Here is a 22,166-nt window from a genome sequence, read left to right as displayed (position 1 = left end):
AGGTGGAAATTATAGTGAGCCAAGATCACACCACTGCCCTCCATCCTGGGCAACAGAGTGAGACTCTGTCTCAAAAAAAAAAAAAAAAAAGTTTGGAAAATTTGCAGCCCAACCATGCAATATAAAAAGAAAAACCCATTTTCTGAAGAGGAATTCAAGGCTGCAGAAATTTGCATATGTAAAGAGGAGCTGAATGTTAACTGCCAAGACTAAGGAGAAAATGTCTCCAGGGCATTTCAGAGACCTTCATGGCAGCCCCTCTTATCACAGGCCTGAAGACCTAGGAGGAAAAAAATGTTTCATGGGCCAGGCCCAGGGCCTTGCTGCTCTGTGCAGCCTCAGAACATGGCGCCCTGCATCTGAGCCACTCCAGCTTCAGCCACGGCTAAAAGGGGCCAATGTACAGCTCGGGCCATTGCTTCAGAGGGTGAAAGCTCAAAGCCTTGATGGCTTCCATGTGGTGCGGAGCCTGCAGGTGTGCAGAAGCTAAGAGTTGAGGTTTTGGAGTCTCTGCCTAGATTTTAGAGGATGTATGGAAATGCTTGGATGTCCAGGCAGAAGTCTGCTGTGGTGTAGAGCCCTCATGGAGAACCTCAACTAGGGCAGTGCAGAGGGAAAATGTGGGGTTGAAGCTCCCACACAGAGTCACCACTGGGGCTCTGCCTAATGGAGCTGTGAGAAGATGGCCACCATCCTCCAGACCTCAGGATAGTAGGCCCACCAACAGCTGGCACCACATGCCCAGAAAAGCTGCAGGCACTCAATGCTTGCCCATGAAAACAGCTGTGGGAACTGCAGAGCCACAGGGGCAGAAATGTCCATGGCCTTGGGAGTCTACCCCTTGCATCAATGTGGCCTGGATGTGAGACATAGAGTCAAAGGAGATTATTTTAAAGCTTTGAGATTTAATGACTGCCCTGCTGGGTTTCAGACTTGTATGGGGCCTGTAGCCCCCTTGTTTTGGCTGATTTCTCCCTCTTAGAAAAGGTCTATTTACCAAATTCCTGTACCCCCATTATATCTTGAAAGTAACTAACTTGCTTTTGATTTTAAAGGCTCAGAGGCAGAAGGGACTTGCCTTGTCTCAGATGAGACTTTGGACTTGGACTTTTGAGTTAATGCTGGAATTAGTTATGACTTTGCAGGACTGTTGGGAAAGCATAATTGTGCTTTGAAATGTGAGAAGGAAATGGGATTTGGGAGGGGCCAGGGGTGGAATGATATGGTTTGACACTGTGTCCTCACCCAAATCTCATATCAAATTGTAATTAATAGTGTTGAAGGGGAGAGGCCTGGTGGGAGGTGATTGTATCATGAGGGGTGGACTTACCCCTTGCTATTCTCATGATAGTGAGTGAGTTATCAAGATACCTGGTTGTTTGAAAGTGTGTAGCACTTTCCCCTTCTCTCTCTCTCTCTCCTGCTCCGCCATGGTAAGATGTGCTTGCTTCCCCTTTGCCTTTGCCATGATTATAAGATTCCTGAGCCCTCCCAGTCATGCTTCCTGTACAGCCTGCAAACTGTGAGTCAATTTAACCTCTTTTCTTCATAAATTACCCAGTCTCAGGTAGTTCTTCATAGCAGTGTGAGAAGAGACTAATACAGTACCCCACTGACAGTAATAGACAGAACATCAAGGTAGAAAACTAACAAAGATATTTGTTACATATTTGTTACATATTCCTAAACACAATATGACCAAATAGACCTAACAGACATCTACAAAACACTCCATCCAACAACAACAAAATATACATTCTTCTCATCTGCACATGGCACATACTCTAAAATCAACCACACGCTTGGCCATAAAACAATTCATAACACATTCAGAAAAATCAAAATCATACCAACCAAGCCTTTGGAAGACAGCAAAATAAAAACAGAAATCAATACTAATAAGATCTCTCAAAACAATACAATTATATGAAAACTAAACAACTGTCTCATAAATGACTTTTGGGTAAACAGTGAAATTAAGGCAGAAATAAAAAAATTATTTGAAACTTATGAAAACAAAGATACAATATACTAGAATCTCTGGGACACAAATGAAGAAGTGTTAAGAGGATAGTTTATAGTGCTAAATGCCCACATCAGAAAGTTAGAAAGCTCTCAGATTAATAACCTAACATCACACCTAGAGGAATCAGAAAAACAAGAAAAAAAAAACCCAAAGCTAAAAGAAGAAAAAAAATAACCAAAATCAGAGCCAAACTGAATAAAATTGAGATGTGAAAAAACATGCAAAAGGTCAACAAAACCTAAAGTTGGTTTTTTGAAATAATAAATAAGATTGATAGACTACTAGTTAGAATTATATAGAAAAAAAGAGAGAAGATTCAAAAAAGGACAATCAGAAAGGACAAAGGGGGAATTAGCACTGACCCCACAGAAATAGAAAAACTCCTCAGAGACTATTATGAACACCTCTACACACACATACCAGAAAACCTAGAAGAAATGAATAAATTACTGAAAACATACAACCTCCCAAGATTGAACCAGGAAGAAATTAAAACCCTGAACAGACCAATAATGAGTTCCAAAATTGAATCAGTCATAAAAAACCTACCAATCAGAAAAAGCCCTGAGCCATATGGCTACACAGCAGAATTCTACCAGACGTATAATGAAGAGCCAGTACCAATTCTACTGAAACTATTCCCAAAAATTGAGGAAAAGGACTCCTCCCTAACTCACTCTATGAGGCCAGCACCATTCTGATACCAAAACCTAGCAGACACACACAGACACAAAACATCAGGCCAATACCTCTGATGAACACAGATGCAAAAATCCTCAACTAAATACTATCAAACCGAATCCAGCAGCACATCAAAAAGCTAATCCACCATGAGAAAGTAGGCTTTATTCCTAGGATGCAAGGTTGATTCAACATACACAAATCAATATCATGGTGGATAAGCTTTTTGATGTGCTGCTGGATTTGGTTTGCCAGTATTTTATTGAGAATTTTTGCAACACCAACTCCTCACCAGCAATGCAACAAAGCTGGATGGAGAATGACTTTGACGAGTTGAGAGAAGAAGGCTTCACGTGATCAAACTACTCCGAGCTAAAGGAGGAAGTTGGAACCCATGGCAAAGAAGTTAAAAACCTTGAAAAAAGATTAGACGAATGGTTAACTAGAATAACAAATGCAGAGAAGTCCTTAAAGGATCTGATGGAGCTGAAAACCACGGCATGAGAACTATGTGACGAATGTACAAGCCTCAGTAGCCGATTTGATCAACTGGAAGAAAGGGTATCAGTGACAGAAGATCAAATGAATGAAATGAAGTGAGAAGAGAAGTTTAGAGAAAAAAGAATAAAAAGAAACGAACAAAGCCTCCAAGAAATATGGGACTATGTGAAAAGACCAACTCTACGTCTGATTGGTGCACCTGAAAGTGATGGGGAGAATGGAACCAAGTTGGAAAACATTCTGCAGGATATTATCCAGGAGAACTTCCCCAATCTAGCAAGGCAGGCCAACATTCAAATTGAGGAAATACAGAGAACGCCACAAAGAAACTCCTCGAGAAGAGCAACTCCAAGACACATAATTGTCAGATTCACCAAAGTTGAAATGAAGGAAAAAATGCTAAGGGCAGCCAGAGAGAAAGGTCAGGTTACCCACAAAGGGAAGCCCATCAGACTAACAGTGGATCTCTCGGCAGAAACTGTACAAGCCAGAAGAGAGTGGGGGCCAATATTCAACATTCTTAAAGAAAAGACTCCCACACATTAATAATGGGAGACTTTAACACCCCACTGTCAACATTAGACAGATCAACGAGACAGAAAGTCAACAAGGATACTCAGGAATTGAACTCAGCTCTGCACCAAGCAGACCTAATAGACATCTACAGAACTCTCCACCCCAAATCAACAGAATATACATTTTTTTCAGCACCACACCACACCTATTCCAAAATTGACCACATAGTTGGAAGTAAAGCTCTCCTCAGCAAATGTAAAAGAACACAAATTATAACAAACTATCTCTCAGACCACAGTGCAATCAAATTAGAACTCAGGATTAAGAATCTCACTCAAAGCCGCTCAACTACATGGAAACTGAACAACCTGCTCCTGAATGACTACTGGGTACATAACAAAATGAAGGCAGAAATAAAGATGTTCTTTGAAACCAACGAGAAAAAAGACACAACATACCAGAATCTCTGGGACGCATTCAAAGCAGTGTGTAGAGGGAAATTTATGGCACTAAATGCCCACAAGAGAAAGCAGGAAAGATCCAAAATTGACACCCTAACATCACAATTAAAAGAACTAGAAAAGCAAGAGCAAACACATTCAAAAGCTAGCAGAAGGCAAGAAATAACTAAGATCAGAGCAGAACTGAAGAAGATAGAGACACAAAAAACCCTTCAAAAAATCAATGAATCCAGGAGCTGGTTTTATGAAAAGATTGACAAAATTCATAGACCGCTAGCAAGACTAATAAAGAAGAAAAGAGAGAAGAATCAAATAGACGCAATAAAAAATGATAAAGGGGATATCACCACTGATCTCACAGAAATACAAACTACCATCAGAGAATACTATAAACACCTCTACACAAATAAACTAGAAAATCAAGAAGAAATGGATAAATTCCTCAACACATACACCCTCCCAAGACTAAACCAGGAAGAAGTTGAATCTCTGATAGACCAATAACAGGCTCTGAAATTGAGGCAATAATTCATAGCTTACCAACCAAAAAAAGTCCAGGACCAGATGGATTCACAGCCGAATTCTACCGGAGGTACAAAGAGGAGCTGGTACCATTCTTTCTGAAACTATTCCAATCAATAGAAAAAGAGGGAATCCTCCCTAACTCATTTTATGAGGCCAACATCATCCTGATACCAAAGCCTGGCAGAGACACAACAAAAAAAGAGAATTTTAGACCAATATCCCTGACGAACATCGATGCAAAACTCCTCAATAAAATACTGACAAACTGAATCCAGCAGCACATCGAAAAGCTTATTCACCGTGATCAAGTGGGCTTCATCCCTGGGATGCAAGGCTGGTTCAACATATGCAAATCAATAAATGTAATCCAGCATATAAACAGAACCAAAGACAAAAACCACGATTATCTCAATAGATGAAGAAAAGGCCTTTGACAAAATTCAACAACCTTTCATGCTAAAAACTCTCAATAAATTAGGTATTGATGGGATGTATCTCAAAATAATAAGAGCTATCTATGACAAACCCACAGCCAATATCATACTGAATGGGCAAAAACTGGAATCATTCCCGTTGAAAACTGGCACAAGACAGGGATGCCTTCTCTCACCACTCCTATTCAACATAGTGTTGGAAGTTCTGGCCGTGGCAATCAGGCAGGAGAAGGAAATAAAGGGTATTCAGTTAGGAAAAGAGGAAGTCAAATTGTCCCTGTTTGCAGATGACATGATTGTATATCTAGAAAACCCCATTGTCTCAGCCCAAAATCTCCTTAAGCTGATAAGCAACTTCAGCAAAGTCTCAGGATACAAAATCAATGTACAAAAATCACAAGCATTCTTATACACCAATAACAGACAAACAGAGAGCCAAATCATGAGTGAATTCCCATTCACTATTGCTTCAAAGAGAATAAAATACCTAGGAATCCAACTTACAAGGGATGTGAAGGACCTCTTCAAGGAGAACTACAAACCAGTGCTCAGTGAAATAAAAGAGTATACAAACAAATGGAAGAACATTCCATGCTCATGGGTAGGAAGAATCAATATCATGAAAATGGCCATACTGCCCAAGGTAATTTATAGATTCAATGCCATCCCCATCAAGCTACCAATGACTTTCTTCACAGAATTGGAAAAAACTACTTTAAAGTTCATATGGAACCAAAAAACAGCCTGCATTGCCAAGTGAATCCTAAGCCAAAAGAACAAAGCTGGAGGCATCACGCTACCTGACTTCAAACTATACTACAAGGCTACAGTAACCAAAACAGCATGGTACTGGTACCAAAACAGAGATATAGACCAATGGAACAGAACAGAGCCCTCAGAAATAATGCCACATATCTACAACTATCTGATCTTTGACAAACCTGACAAAAACAAGAAATGGGGGAAAGATTCCCTATTTAATAAATGGTGCTGGGAAAACTGGATAGCCATATGTACAAAGCTGAAACTGGATCCCTTCCTTACACCTTATACAAAAATTAATTCAAGATGGATTAAAGACTTAAATGTTAGACCTAAAACCATAAAAACCCTAGAAGAAAACCTAGGCATTACCATTCAGGACATAGGCATGGGCAAGGACTTCATGTCTAAAACACCAAAAGCAATGGCAACAAAAGACAAAATTGACAAATGGGATCTAATTAAACTAAAGAGCTTCTGCACAGCAAAAGAAACTACCCTCAGAGTGAACAGGCAACCTACAGAATGGGAGAAAATTTGTGCATTCTACTCATCTGACAAAGGGCTAATATCCAGAATCTACAAACAACTCAAACAAACTTACAAGAAAAAAACAAACAACCCCATCAAAAAGTGGGCAAAGAATATAAACAGACACTTCTCAAAAGAAGACATTTATGCAGCCAAAAGACACATGAAAAAATGCGCATCATCACTGGTCATCAGAGAAATGCAAATCAAAACCACAATGAGATACCATCTCACACCAGTTAGAATGGCAATCATTAAAAAGTCAGGGAACAACAGGTACTGGAGAGGATGTGGAGAAATAGGAACATTTTTACACTGTTGGCGGTACTGTAAACTAGTTCAACCATTGTGGAAGTCAATGTGGCGATTCCTCAGGGATCTAGAACTAGAAATACCATTTGACCCAGCCATCCCATTACTGGGTATATACCCAAAGGATTATAAATCATGCTGCTATAAAGACACATGTACATGTATGTTTATTGCGGCACTATTCACAATAGCAGACTTGGAACCAACCCAAATGTCCAAAATGATAGACTAGATTAAGAAAATGTGGCACATATACATCATGGAATACTATGCAGCCATAAAAACTGATGAGTTCATGTCCTTTGTAGGGACATGGATGAAGCTGGAAACCATCATTCTCAGCAAACTATCGCAAGGACAAAAAACCAAACACCACATGTTCTCACTCATAGGTGGGAATTGAACAATGAGAACACACGGACACAGGAAGGGGAACATCACACACCGGGGCCTGTTGTGGGGTCGGGGGAGGGGGGAGGGATAGCATTAGGAGATATACCTAACGTTAAATGACGAGTTAATGGGTGCAGCACACCAACATGGCACATGTATACATATGTAACAAACATGCACATTGTGCACATGTACCCTAAAACTTAAAGTATGATAATAAAATAAAATAAAATAAAGACTTCAATCTAAGACCTCAAATTATGAAATTGCTACAAGAAAATATTGAGGAAACTCTCCAGAACATTGGTCTGGGCAAAAATTTCTTGAGTAGTACCCCACAAGCACAGGCAACCAAAGAAAAAATGGACAAATGGGATCACATCAAGTTAAAAAGCTTCTGCACAGCAAAGGAAACAATCAACAAAGTGAAGAGACAACCCACAGAATGGGAGAAAATATTTGCAACACCCATCTGTCAAGGGATTAATAAGCAGACTATATAAAGAGCTCAAACAACCCTATAGGAAAAAAATCTAATAATCCGATTTAAAAATGGGCAAAATATTTTAATAGACATTTCTCAAAAGAAGACATGCAAATGGCAAACAGGCATATGAAAAAGTGGTCAATGCTATTGATCATCAGAGAAATGCAAATCAAAATTACGAGATATCATCTCACTCCAGTTAAAATGGCTTTTATCCAAAAGTCAGCCAAAAACAAATACTGGTGAGGATATGGAGAAAAGGGAACCCTCATATACTGTTGGTGGAAATGTAAATTAGTACAACCGCTATGGAAAACAGTTTGGAGGTTCCTTGAAAGACTAAAATAGAGCTATTATGTGATCCAGCAATCCCACTTCTGGGTATGTACCAAAAGAAAAAAATCAGTATACTGAAGAGATATCTGCACTACCATGTTTGTTGTATCACTGTTAACAACAGCCAACATTAGAAGCAACCTAAGTGTTCATCAATAGAAGAATGGATAAAGAAAATGTCACACTTATACACAATGGAGTACTACTCAGCCACAAAAAAAAGAATGAGATTCTGTTACTCGTGACGACATGGATGGAACTGGCTGTCATTATGTTAAGTGAAATAAGCTAGGCAGATAAAGAAAAATATCACATGTTCTCACTTATTTGTGAAATCTAAAAATCAAAACAATTGAACTCATGGAGATAGAGAACAGGACAGTTACCAGAGGCTGGGAAGGGTAGTGGGAGGGCAGGGAAGAAGTGGGGTTGTTAATGGGTACAAAATAAAATAGAAAGAAAGAATAAGACCTAGTATTTGACAGCGTAACAGGGGCACTATAGTCAACAATAATTTAATTGTACATTTTAAAATAACTAAAAGCATAATTTTAGTTATTTTAAAATAACTAAAAGAGTAATACAAAGGATAAATACTTGAGGGGATAAATAGCCAATTTTGTATGACATGATTATTATGTATTACATGCCTGTACCAAAACATCTCATGTACCTCATAAATATGTACACCTAATATGTACCCCTCAAAATTTTTTAAATTATTTTTTAAAATACAACCCCATTCACAAAAGCAACACAAAGAAGTACCTAGCAATAGAGCTAAACAGGGAGGTAAAAGATCCCTACAACAAGAATTACAAAATACTGCTGAAAGAAATCAGAGATGACACAAAGAAATGGAAAAATATTCCATGCTCATGGATAGGAAGAATCAATATTATTAAAACAGCCATACTGTCCAAAGAAATTTATATGTTCAATGCCATTCCTATCAAGCTACCAATGACATTTTTTACAGAATTAGAAAAACTATTCTAAAATTCATATGGAACCAGAAAAGTGCCCAAATAGCCAAAGAAATCCTAAGGAAAAAGTATAAAGCTGGAGGTATCAAAATACCTAACTTCAAATTTTACTACAAGGCCACAGTAACCAAAACAGTATGATACTGATACAAAAACAGACACATAGACCAATGGAACACGTTAGAGAACTCAGAAATAAAGCCAGAAACCTACAACTGATAATCAACAAAGTCAATGAAAACAAGCAATGGGAAAAGGACACCCTATTTTATAAATGGTGCTAGGATAACTGGCTGGCCATATGTAGAAAATGGAAACTGGACCCCTTCCTTACACCATATACACAAATTAAGATGGATTACATACTTAAATGTAAAACCTAAAACTATGAAAACCCTAGAAGAAAACCTGGCAAGTACCCTCTGGACATAGGCCCTGGCAAAAATTTCATGACAAAGACTTCAAAAGCAATTGCAACAAAAACAAATATTGACAAGTGGGATCTAATTAAACTAAAGAGCTTCTGCACAAAAAAAGGGAATTATCAACAGAGTAAACAGACAACCTACAGAATGGGAGAAAACATTTGCAAACCATACACCAAAGGTCTACTATCTAGAATCTATAAGGAACTTAAATAAATTAACAAGCAAAAAACAAACAACCCCGTTAAAAAATGGGCAAATGACGTGAACAGACATTTCTCAAAAGCAGACATACACGCAGCCAACAAGCCTATGAAAAAAAGCTCAATATCACTAATCATTACAGAAATGCAAATTGAAACCACAATGAGATACCATCTCACACCAGTCAGAATGGCTATTATCAGAAAGTCAAAAAATAACAGATGCTGGTGAGGTTGTGGAGCAAAGGGAATGCATACACACTGCTGTTGGGAACGTAAATTACTTCAGCCACTGTGGAAAGCAGTCTGGAGATTTCTCAGAGAATTTAAGACAGAACTGCCATTTGACCCAGCAATCCCATTACTGGGTATATACACAAAGGAACATAAATAATTTTCCCATAAAGACATGCATGCATATGTTGATCACAGCACTATTCACAATAGCAAAGACATGGAATCCACTTAGATGCCTATCAATGGCAGACTGGATAATGAGCATGTGGTACATATTATATACCACGGAATACTATGCAGCCATAAAAAACAGTGAAATCTTGTCCTATTCAGCAACATGAATAGAGCTAGAGGCCAGTATCCTAAGCAATTTAATGCAAGAACAGAAAATAAATACTTCACGTTCTCACTTATAAGTGGAAGCTAAACATTGAGTACACATGGACAGAAAGAAGGAAACTAAATACCTGGGCCTACTTGAGGGTGGAGGGTGAGAGGAGGGTGAGGATTGAAAAACTACCTGTCGAGTACTATGTTTATTACCTGGGTGATGAAATAATCTGTACACCAAACCCCCATCACATACAGTTTACCCATGTAACAAACCTGCACATGTACCCCTGAACCTAAAATAAAAGTTGGAAAGGAAAAAAAAAAAAAAGAAGAGAACGCTAATGGATATGGGAATATGAAGCAGCCACTGTCCCCAGGGCTGGGATACAGTGCCCAGGGAAGGGTCCCCAGCCACTTCCCAATCCAGGGTTGAAATCCACAACTCATTGAAGAAGGAAGAATCCAAGTTCAATGAATGGCAGAGATATCGCTGTGGTGTCATACTGACCAAACTTGCTGGAAACCTGCTCTCTGGAACTTGCTGGAAATTCCTGACACTTTTTAGGGTGTCAGGAAAGGCGTTCACAGGGAGATGTCACATTGGAGCATTCCACAAAGTCACCCAAGAAGAGGTGAAAGAGTACACTGCTGGCCACTGGGTGCTGCTGGTTGCCAGCAGGACCCAGGTGCTGGAGAAACCACAGGCATTCCAGGAGCTTGCATATAAAAAAGGTCAGACCAGGAAGCAAAGCCCATTCCTCCTATCATGTCTCTCATGCACCCTCTACCGACAAAGATTAACATGGTGCCATCTAGCAAAGAAAAATATTTAAAAGGCCCATATCCATTTTCTCAGAGCATGCAATGAAGAGTGAATTTGTAGCTGTGAGGCAATAAATTGATACCCTATACGTCCTTCAAGACGAGAACATCACCTATTCTTTGCTGAGTTTGGTTCCAGAAAAGTTCAATGTTGTAATAATTATCTTCAACAAAAATGCATAGTTTGTTGGTGTAAATTCTTCCAAGAAGCATATAAAAGGGTGGTGAAAGGATTGTGGAGCTTTCCAGATCCAGAGACCCGCTATGAAGGATATCAGCTGCAGCCACGTGCCTCATGAGGATCAGCACAGAGTAAGAGAAGCCATGCTGATTTATCCTGCATCTGCTCCCATCCTCTGAGGACACCTTGCTGCCCATCAGATTTTACATTCTTGCCTAACTAATTTGAGAACATAATCTAAGCTTACTCTATGTGTATACTGTTGTCTCCTCCACCGAGCTATGTTCTACTGAAATGCTACAGCATGCCATGGAATGTTGTGCAACCATTACACATGTTATTTAAAAAGAGTTCATGATGAAATGGAAAAATGCTTGTGTTATAATTATAAGTGAAAAGGGTAGGATGCAATATTATAATATGTGAAACAAACAACACTACATAGAAATAAAGAGCAAAAAGAAATACCCCCAAATCAATCACTATCTTTAGGTGGAATCAGAGTAATTTTCTTCTTCTTCCTATTATTTTTCTGTAATTTATATATTTACTATAGTGACCACGTACTGGTTATACCTTTGGGACAAAACAATCTATCTAACAATAACAACAACAACAATAAATATATATACTTTTAATTTATTTATTTACATTTATGTGTGTATCTTGAAGTCTTAAACTGAGCCAAGGTTTGGGAACCAGAATTTGACAGAGTTCCATATAGAGTATCTGAACCAGTTCTTTATAGTTTACACAAGCTAAGGTGACTGCGACCCAATAGCAGTTTGGCCAATTGAGATAGACAAATTGTCTACCCTAATGAGATAGAAAACGGCAATATATTTACCAAAAAAAATGAATTCCATTCCCTGAACTTTTAGAATTATTGAGATCTATACACATATTTGAGTCGGATATAAGAGAATATCAAATATAAAGAATTAATAAAACAAGCAGGGAATAAAATATCAGCAACTTTCTTCCTTACCAATGAGACAAGCCAATCTCCTTATAGTTTTAACAGCAGTTTGGGGGAACCCTCTAAACACTGCACTCTTAATTTAGGCACATATTTCCTGAAAACTTATATTTACATTTGCCAATACAAAGCAGTAATTTCCCCCCAAACCATGGCTATTGCTAGAACCATGAACTTCTAAACTCAACCTCCATAATTCCTCTGCAGAAACTGGCAGCCACACCTCTCAATCCTATAATAACGTGTAAGAAAAAAAGAAAGAAACCACATAATATGAAAGATATTCAAATAGCAAATAGTAAGGATTATAAAATTACAGACTAAGTATCAGACTCTACACTATCTGTGGACTCTCTTTCCCAGCACATCGTTTTTTAGGAGCAGATGATCTAAACAGCCCAGCTGAATGAAACCTACTGGAAGGCAGTGGATGACCTCATGACCTCTAAGCATCCCTTCCAGTTCTAGGACTCCATTATTTAGCAGAGATCTGATGCACAGGGAACATGTTAGAAAGAAGCATTCAGTCTGTAACAGCATTTTAAATGGAAGAAAACTTGAGTCTGTGAGGAAGAGGAATGCTAAGTTGATCTCAGTTTGCCTAGGAATGTCCTGGTTTTAGCACTGGAAGTTCTCCATCTCAGGAAACCTCATCATTATGGGAAAACCAGAATGGCTAGTCATCTTGCTGTTTGGATCTGACAAAGATTAGCTTCTTTGGGTTCCCGTGCAAATTAAAAGCTTTAATTAACTAAGCCTCATAAACCTTTAAACTAGTGATACTGATTTCTACCTCTTTCATCCAGCTCCATGTAAACACATTCTCATTATTCCACACAAGGGCTGGACTCTATGGGTCCTTCCGAATGGAGATCAGGAGAAGCTGTGAATGGTTAAATCCTGAAAATGTTTGAAAAAGAAGCTTCTTCTTACCTTTATTAACTATAAAGTGGCAAGCTCTCCAGGAGAAACAGGCCTTCTTTGGGGGGTTCTCTGACTATATAACAAATGTGTTCCCCAAATCCTATAAACTCACATTCAATTATTGATGAATGTTCTCTTCAGGACACACTATTCAACAACCCAAATTACTCAATAATCAATCCTATTATTTACTTGCTACTTTTTAAAGGCAATAAAAGGAATACAGATACATGATCTACACAATGCTTTATTTTCCTGTTTCCTCTCAGCCACTTCTCTCTGGTGTTTCCATGTCTCTATCAGTCTCTGTGATCCCCAGAAACTCTCCTTCTCCATTCCCAGCCTATGTGGTTTTCTTTCCTTCTTCTCCTTCCTCTACTCTCAGCATATTAGCCTATCTCCCAGAAAGAAAGAGCTCCTTTTCATGAAGAGGTGGGAGAAGGGGATAAATTCGATTTGGAATTACAGGATTTTCTTTGGCAGTCTAGGAAAGATCAGAATTTGAGGACATTCCTGCATTAAGTATTTCTGTTCCACAGCACTCCTAATGTTGGTAAGTGTCTGACACAGATACCCATAGCATGTTAGTGCTAAAAAGGAACACAGAATGCATGAGCTCAGTCCCCTAATTTTAACAAGTGGGAAAATGAACAGAGACATTAAATAACTTATCCAAGGTCACAAAATGTCCTTTCCTTGCTATATGACTTTAAATCCTGTGACTTGTGGTTTTCAAAAGAAGTAGCTGTCAATGCCCTGCAGACAGAGACTACCAGAAATACACGTGTAGTTGAATCATGTGCTGTGGCAAGAGAGAACACACACACAGTGAGGAACCATGGGGTGTCTCAGTAAGAAAGTATTAGAAAGGATTTAGTGTAGAATGTTGGTCCTGTTAGGTGATTTTTGGGAGGGTTTAAGGAAGTGGACTTTGCTGTTGATTGGATACTATCAGGAAGCAAAAGTACTTCTATGACTAAGTATCGTGATAAATCTTATGTGGAAAGAGGGAAGAAGAGAGCCAGGCTAAAGCCATAATTGGTTTAAAAAAATCAGCAGTCATTCATATTAGCCAGAATAAAGGGATGTTTGGTCAGTTTTGTGTCTTGGACAATGTCCATAATTTATCTGTGTCGAAACATAATTACACAATGGTCTTGGTTTTTTTCTTTATCCTTCACGATCACAGAGTGGCCTTGTCTAATGTTGATATCCTGTGAAAATGTTTATCTCAGCAGGAGAACACCAAGAACTCTTGCTGTCTGTCCAGCTGCTGGATGTTGGGAACTGCTTTTCTCATTCTCACAATAATAAAACTACCATCTATTGAGCACTGTCAGTATTCCAGGAAAGTTTTACTCTTCATCACCAACTGAGGAGGTAGATACTATTATGATTCTAATTTTCATAAGAAGAAACAAAGGCTTGATGAGGCTGGTAATCTCACAGCAAGTAGATGGGCAGAGCTGGGGCTCAAAACTGGGCATCTTTCTGCAGGGTGTGTACTCTGATCTGCTCCATGACACTGCAAAGCATGAACTGGAATATTGGGGTCTGGGGAGTTAACTCATGGAGATCTGTGGAACATTTCTGCAGTAAATACAATGAGGAGAATATTTATTCAGGGATTGCAGGCTTCAACGAACGACTGGATCATGAGACACTCAGGACGGAAGAAGAAAAAATGTGGAAAAAAACCCAGCTGTGACATTTTGACCATGAAACCCTTCTTGGGAATAGTCTAATAAAAGGAAAGCTGACTTATTGTTCCTTAACCGAAGAATGACTTTTATGATTTAGAATATTATTTTAAACTTGATTCTCCATTTCCAGTGTGAATTTAAATCAACTGACAGGAGAAGGAAAAAATCAGCAGCAACTCCTCCAACACAGAGTAACTCAGTGTAGTCAAATGGTAAAGCAAAATTGTTCAGGGCTTTGTGATGGGAGCAGCAGGCACCTGGCAGTACCAACAACTTAATCATAATGATCAAGAGGAAAATATGGTTATTAATAGCCTTATAAATGCATTTATTTTTCAGAATCACCTTTGGAGTGAAATGAAAGAATGAAAATCAAATTAACAGACAAAGGCCCCCATTCCACTGTTCCCACACACTGCCAGGTCCTCCTGACTTCAGTAGGTGTTCTGGGCACAGAGAAAAAGCAGGAGCTCAATATTAATCTATTTCTAGTATTAGAAAGAATTCTTCTCTTAAATTTCAAGGCAGCCAAAATCCTAGCATTATAGCAGCACTATAGCCTGTGCTTCCCTTAATAGATCCAAGTAACAGCACTGGGATAGAATATACACTCTTTTCTCAAATGAAAGAAAAAGAGAGTTATTTCAGATGTGGGGCGGGAAATGCTGGGGAGGTGGTTTGATTAAATAAAAGGGAAAATGGGGTGTAAGATACAGCTCTTCAGCTATTGCAGCTCTTTTATTGATCTGTTCTTATCACACACATTCACTTTTTCAGGTGTCATCATTCAACAATTTACTGTGCCAGTACTATGCAACAAGCACTGGGCTAAGCTCTAGAAATAAAAAGTCATTTAAGATTTGGTCTATACAAAAATTAACTCAAGATGGATTAAAAACTTCAGCGTAAAACCCAAAATTATAAAAACTCTGAAAGACAACCTAGGTAATACCATTCAGGACATAGGCACAGGCAGATTTCATGATGAAGATGCCAAAAGCAATTGCAACAAAAGCAAAAATTGACAAATGGAATCTAATTATACTAAAGAGCTTCTGCACAGCAAAAGAAACTATCAACAGAGTAAACAGACAACCTACAGAATTGATGAAAAATTTTGCAAAGTATCCATCTGACAAAGTTGTATTACCCAGTATCTATAAGGAACTTAAACAAATTTACAAGCAAAAAGCAAACAACCCCATAAAAAAGGGGGCAAAGAACATGAACTGGCACTTCTCAAAAGAAGACATACATGTGATAAATAAAGCTCAACATCACTGATCATTAGAAAAATGCAAATCAAGGGCTGGACGCGGTGGCTCACATCTGTAATCCCAGCACTTTGAGAGGCTGAGATGGGTGGATCACGAGGTCAGGAGTTTGAGACCAGCCTGGTCAACATGGCGAAACCCCGTCTCTACTAAAACTACAAAAATTAGCTAGGCATGGTAGTACACGACTGTAATCCCAGTTACTCAGGAGGCTGAGGCAGAGAACTGCTTAAACCTGGGAGGCGGAGGTTTTAGTGAGCCAAGATTGTGCCACTGCACTCCAGCCTGGGCGACAGAATGAGACTCTGTCTCAAAAAAAAAAAAAAAAAAAAAGAAAAGAAAAATGCAAATCAAAACCACAGTGAGACACTATCTCACACCAGTCAGAATGGCTATTAGTAAAAAGTTAAAAAGTAACAGATGCTGGCGAGATTGTGGAGAAAAAGGGATGCATATACCCTATTGGTGAGAGTGTAAATTAGTTCAACCATTGTGGAAGACAGTGTGGTGATTCCTCAAACACCTAAAGAGAAATACCATTCAGCCCAGCAACCCCATTACTAGGTATACACACAAAGGAATATAAATCGTTCTATTATAAAGACACATGCATGTGTATGTTCATTGTAGCACTATTCACAATAGCGAAGATATGGAATCAATCCAAATGCCCATCAATGATAGACTGGAGAAAGAAAATGTGGTATATATACACCATAGAATACTATGCAGCCACAGAAAAGAACAAGATCACATCCTTTGCAGGGATATGGATGGGGCTGGAGGCTATTATCTTTAGCAAACTAACACAAGAACAGAAAACCAAATACCACATGTTCTCAGTTATAAGTGGGAGCTAAATGATGAGAATACATGGACACATAGACAGGAACAACACACACTGGGGCCTATTGGAGAGTGGAGGGTGAGGGTCAGGAAAAAAACTAACCAATACTAAGCTTAATACCTGAGTAATGAAATAACAAAGCCCCATGACACACGTTTACCTATGTAACATATCTGCACATCTTGCACATGTACCCCTGAACTTAAAATAAAAGTTAACAAAAAAAGACTTGATCATTGCCCTCAAAAGTTCTATTTTGATTGTGTCTCTCATTCTTTTTTGCATAACACCTTGGATATTGCCTTACAGATGTTTCCTGTTAATGACAATTACAATGATATTGATGATGATGACAATGGAAGGCACAGCTGTCCACAAGTATAAGTGGCAAATATAACAAGGGCTTATCTCAGAAAAACTTTTATTCATCCAATAAGTTGATCCATAGTGAGCAACTATTTTGTGGTATAGATGCCACTCTGGGCTCTGTGAGAAGTACAGAAAAGACTTCCATTCTCAGGAAGGCCTGGTGATTCTCTAAGCCCATCCTGGAATGAGCAGAAATGCCCAGGTCAGCCTTTGGTTGCTCCACATCTCAGAAATGACTGATGGACAGTCAAGATTTGGCCTTGCTGCCTCTGTTTCCACCATACCTCTAAGGTGGAATGGAAATTTGCCCAGGGAAGTAGCAAGGAACAAATAACAACCACATTAAGTACTTTCTTGTTATTCTTTAGGCAACAGTACCAAGGAATGCATTGTACATCACACATTTTCAAGGTCATACATTCAAGGTGATGTTATTCCTGTGCCTCCCCAGAGGACGGCATCACGTGAAAGCCACACGATCATGCCAACCCATCTTCTCCAGCATGAGGCTTTAAGAAAGATGTGCCTATATGGGAAGTGACCGGATTACATCATTAACTGAAGCAACTGGTTTCATTTCAATGTGTCAATGAGCATTGTGTGGACTTATAGAGTTATAGGATTAAGTGATAAGAACATGGATAATTTCCTAGATATTTTCTAGGAGCAAACAGTGATCACTGGCTGTGGAATGGATTCTTTGTGGATGCACGTAGCTTCCTCTGCCCCAGTGAAAGGGGGGCAGAGGCCCTGTACCCTGTGGCCTCCTGGACCATCCCATGCCACTACCACCACCACCACCCCAGGTCATATCCTTGCAAAAACACCTGCTTTTCTGGATTCCCAGCTAGGCCCCTAATGCAAATTTCCCAGCAGCCTTAGCCAAGCCCCAAATTCTACATCTGTTCCACTTTTCTCTATTCCAGATCAGCACAATATCTTCACGTTTGCTATTGTGATCACTGTTGAACCACAAAGACAGGATGCAAATGACTAAAGACATGCTTTTTTTTTGCACAGCACATAGAAGGGATGGTCTTGGATTAAATCTAGAGTTCTTAACTTCAGTAATAAAGAAAAGAAGATGGATCTCTACTGACAACTGGGATCAGAACCTCAAGAATCTCTTTAGCAAGTCTCCTCTATCAATCAAAAGGAGCTGACAAGGAAAGAAATTAACGTTGATTGAGTACTTACTATTTGCCTGGCCCTCTCTTAGGTACTTTATTATCTATTTATCCTCCTATCAGTCTGGCAAGTTCATATTACTATACTCAATAAAATCTACAGAACATTCTGGAAGCTCAAAGAAGATAAAGAACTTACCTAAGATCACACCAACTAGTAAGTTAAAGAACTGGGCTTGAAGCCCAGGTGTATGCAATGCCACAGATGTTTACTACAAAGGAGGATCATAGGGTGAAAGACTCTCCCTCAGGATCATAGTCAATAAAGTCAATAAGTCATTCTTACTTCTTCTACAAACCTGACATAGGAGCAATGTATTCTAACCTCTTAGATTATCTAAATACATTTGTGATTTCATTAAAGCAAAATAGCAATTATGTACTTGAAATATTTATAAAATAAGTCAACTACATTTTAAAGAAAATGTAAAAGCATTGCAATTAAACAGATTTGCACACACTGCAGGGTGTTTTTCTAACAAAAGGAGTAAGGAATAATGCTGCTAATAAAAACAATGATGATCTTGTTTAAATGTCCTAATAACTCATTTAGTGCTGTTCTGAGTGAAACTGTATATTAGTAATTTCGAATAAAGTCTTTGATGAAAGATTAAATATATCTTCTGCCCATTCTCCTCTGCAAAGCTAGTGATTCAAATGGGCTAATTTTTTCCCTTTCTTCTCATAAAATGTTTTAAGTAATCTATAAATGTTTTTCTCCTTCTATTCATATTGTAAGAGGAACCAAGTGAATAATAATGAATAAGAATAAGGAGTTATACTGATATACTGGAAAGTAATGGGTGCCCCCACCATCACTACCACACACATACATACTTTGAATTCTCATTTGGGCTTCCAGTAAGAAACAGGAAGCTCTCACATCTCAGAGCAAATATTCCCTCTGGAAACTATATTAAATAGGAGCTATCCTAAAACAATTGTCTGGTCACTTTTGAAAAAATTATCATGCTAATTAATAAAAAGTAAGGTTTTATTTTTCCCAGAAATCTAAAACTGTACAATAGCTTATATATTTAGCTCTTCCAGAAGAAATTAAGTTTGGCTGATTAAATTCTATACTGAAAATTTTCTCTTTAGCATTTCAAACTTAACAATATACAGTATTTGTAATGCTTCTAAGCCTGTGTGGGGAAAACAGGCCAAGCCATTTTAATGTCTTTTGGGATACAGGGCACATAGGTTGTTTTTGACACAGACCAAAACAACTACACTCTGTGAAATGGGTAACCTACGGGAACAAACATAACCTTGGCTAACATATGAGATTGTTCATGAAAAATACTCCTGTTTAGAGGACAATATTGGTTAGAGAGACCTTTGTCTGCAGCATTGTACTGAAATTCCTAACGCAAAGCAAAACGTCCATAGTACTTACCATGCTTTCTACAGGTAATTGGCTGCCTTCTCAGCTCCTGTGGGCCTCTTAAGAAAACAGAAAACACCTTATTTTTTCTTATTACTCAGTTCCCAGTATCAGGCATTCAATAAATACCTGTTTAATGCAACGAATGACTCCATCAACCAACATTCACTCTGAAGTAATTTCTACCTTAGTGTTCGTATTTCTGATATTTTCTTCATCAGGTATGACCTGACAAACATTCTAATTTCAAAAAAGCTGGTCATGTCCTGTTTCTGAAACCCTCAAAGCCAATTATGATGTAAAATATGTTTCAGGCTCAGAGAAATGAGCATCAAGGCATGTCATATTTTCTCCATAGAGAAGCCTGGCAAAACCAAGCCCAATCCCTTTCCAGTCCAGGAGCTGCAAAATTCCCAAAGAGAAAAACCAAAACGAAGAGAAGCAGAAGTCCCAAATAATCTACCTGCTCCAAGTTAAGGTGAAATAAAAATCTGAGCTCCTCAAAAAAAGATGTAAACCCACTTGGAAGGTACAGCATTATCCACAATGTACCAAGGATGTCTGCCCAGAAAAGACATCTCCCTCACTGGATAACCAAGCCAACTAAAGACCCCAGCCTTTTAGAACAAATGGGTTATTCTTCGGTGGTGACATTAGAAGTGTAAATTTAGGCTGTATACTAATAAAAGAGACTGATTTATTTTCAGTCCGTTTTTCGAACATTTAAATCAAGACTTTTCTCTCCTGCCTCTGGGTTAAGGGCCTCCCTGCTTCCCAAGCCTGCCTGTTTCAGGATTTGCCTTTGCCTCCTTCCATTAGTCAACTATTTCCCCTCCAACCAGACTGAGTCCCAACCACAACATTGACACTCACTCCTGAACTTTCTTCTAGGCCAGGCCAGAGTCCCAGTACAATTTTAATCTACACACCTCATTCTCAGAGCTCAGCCCAAAAAAGCACACATCATCGAGGACACGGTGGAGAAAAGGTGACATGTGGGTGATCCATGAGCAGAACAGAAATAGAAAATATACGATATTTCTTCCAGGAGCTGATGATACTTGTGAGCACCCAGATTTACACTTTTACATCCTTCACTACAGTTTTATACTTTAGGTCGAAAATGTTCTGCATGTTGGATAGAAGCGGAAGAAGGGACAATCACAGGGCTATCATGTCAGCCTCAAACACTCACATGTGCACACGCTTTGCTTGGAAATGAGAAATGCGATCACATGATTTAAAGCCTCTTTTAAAACTTGCTAGTCTCTTTCAATGTTTTCTACTTAAGGCCTTATTATCCTAACACTATATGAGGTAAACCTACCACTTCGGAATAAACCTCTAATTTGGGGGTGATTGAGTATTCTTTTTTATATTCACTGAGGATAGAACAAAAATAAATAGGTTCATATTACAGCAAGTGGGATTTGGGTTTCTTACAAAAAGTTCCTGGTGATGAAAAACCTATACAAACAGCATGTTCAAGTAGAAGGGGAAGAGGGTCAGGTCCCAAGTCTGAGGAGCTGGGTTGGCTTTATCACATATTAGCTGCAATCTTATTCAAGCTACTTGACCTCTCTGTACTCAAGTGTATGATTTAAATAAGATAGTATAGGAAAAGTACTTTGCATCAACAAGTATTTTTTAATAGTGTTATTTTCATCATATGAATCCAGCAAGATAAAAATCCCAAACCCAAATTTCTCATTATTGACACACAATTGCCCCAAGCCTTCACTTTCACCAGGAAAGAACCGAGGCCTGAGATGAGGGATGTTTAGCTGTGTTTGAAGTGTTCAGAGGAGGGGACACAGGTAGCATATGTCTGCTCCGTGGATAAAAGCCAAAATAGCAAGTAGATACTTACCTTTCAAACATATCATTTGTAGAGAATGCTTGAATTCATCAGAGAAGACATAGGAAGTGCCAGAAGTAAGTTAGGAAAAAGTCTGAGGCAGCTTGCCAAGCCGGGAACTGACTGACAGCCGGGAGAGGCTCCTGGACATGGGGAAACAGTAAAAGAGAAATTCCAGAGCTCCGAAACAGGCTTTTATGATCTTAGCTCTGAGAGAAACCCTCTGCCCACTAGGCCCTTGTGCCTGACATACATACAGAGCTGCCTAAAGACTGCACAGAGATGTTGCTCCAGAAAGAAAATCCACACAGAATCCTACAGGCATCCAAGCCTGGAGCAGCCTCAGCTGGAAGCCATTTTGATTTGAGCCTAGATACCAGGGATTTACAGACATAGCTACAGCCACTGCACTGCTCCAAGGAGGGAGACCAGAGGGCAGGTACCTCCATGCACCCCCGCAAGGATACTTGCCACCCTGCTGTGAGC

The 22,166-nt window shown here is 39.0% G+C and overlaps 1 long non-coding RNA gene across 1 annotated transcript in view; it reads right to left on the bottom strand.

Moving 5' to 3' along the window:
- Positions 1-21,819, bottom strand: part of LOC129533184 (uncharacterized) — a 48,819-nt gene extending 27,000 nt beyond the window's left edge. Inside the window, exons 1-2 of the long non-coding RNA XR_010133498.1 lie at positions 21,693-21,819; positions 19,835-19,881 (exon numbers count right to left, since the gene is read on the bottom strand). This is a non-coding gene — a long non-coding RNA (uncharacterized lncRNA). The remainder of the gene's footprint in view (positions 1-19,834; positions 19,882-21,692) is intronic.
- Positions 21,820-22,166: the final 347 nt, after the last annotated feature.

The sequence above is a fragment of the Gorilla gorilla genome, chromosome 3 (genome assembly GCF_029281585.2).
Source record: "Gorilla gorilla gorilla isolate KB3781 chromosome 3, NHGRI_mGorGor1-v2.1_pri, whole genome shotgun sequence".
Lineage (NCBI taxonomy): Eukaryota > Metazoa > Chordata > Mammalia > Primates > Hominidae > Gorilla > Gorilla gorilla.
Note: the sequence above shows the minus strand (reverse complement) of the source record. Positions and strands in the feature narration are given on the sequence as shown.